We start from the raw sequence: 1,171 nt of genomic DNA on the forward strand, positions 1-1,171 counted from the left end.
GAAAAAAAAGTTTTTTTAATTATTGTTGAGTACTGCAGTCGTTTTTAGATAGCTGCTGTCCTATAAAAATATTCAACACTGAAAAAATAAATCTCATTTTTAATGTTTTAAAATGCTTGGTCTTTAATGATTTGATCAATAGCAATATTTACCATTTCAAATCGACTATTGTACGAACCCATGTCTACCCAAACACTTCAAACATCGTATTATTTAAAATTTTACGATGTTCTTTTGGTAAACCAAAGAATTGTCAATGCATTTAACCTAATCAACAGAATTTAACCTTTCAACTCATTCTCTCTAAGTGGAGTCTTCCATATATGCTTAGAACCGAACAGATTTGTGTTTTCTCACTTGAGTCATAGATTTATCTACTTGTCATGTTTTTCTGAATTTACAGAGATCAATAATGCATTCATAATGCTGAAGAAACACAATTTAACCAAACTCACAGAAAGTTCAATATAAAAGAGCCTATATAGGAAAATAATTCAGCTTTTTAAAGCTATCTTGCGTTTTTTTGGATAAAAGCATAGAACTGTTAATTATACTTAATAGTATAGTTAATAGGTCTATGAATACATATATGAATATATATATATAGGTATATGTATAGGTCTATGTATAGGTCTATGAATAAAAGCATCACTTATATACAGTGTATAATAACCCATTTTAACTTGGGATAGCTCAGGTTTAAACAGCTGGAAAACCCAATTCTGATGCTAATAGCGTAAAAATAACAGAAAGTTAACTGGTGAGTGAATTGTTAGAAGTTAAAACAAATTTAATGCTAACCTTGGTAAGAATAACTCCCTGTTAACTTGTTTTTAACTATTTTTTTCAAATCAGCGTAAAAATTTCATAGGTGAATGCAATGGAAATTAGGGCAGCTGTACATAGCCGTTGGCACTTCCACAATTGTTAATAAGTCTAGTAATCCTAGTAGCTTATGCAGTAGTAGCCTAACGTAATCATACGTTGAGTTAATATAACGTAACGTAACTTGAGCAGTTTTAACCTAGTAAGCTTAGTATACATCTTTAAGAGCGTTCTGTTATTTCATTAGAGTTTCTCTACACAGTTTTCATTTTAAGCTATACAGATTTCACTTTATGGTATTGAGTGCCCAAAACTTTTATGGTGAAACATTGTAAAAAAAAACTAC

The sequence above is a fragment of the Watersipora subatra genome, chromosome 8 (assembly GCF_963576615.1).
Source record: "Watersipora subatra chromosome 8, tzWatSuba1.1, whole genome shotgun sequence".
Classification (NCBI taxonomy): domain Eukaryota; kingdom Metazoa; phylum Bryozoa; class Gymnolaemata; order Cheilostomatida; family Watersiporidae; genus Watersipora; species Watersipora subatra.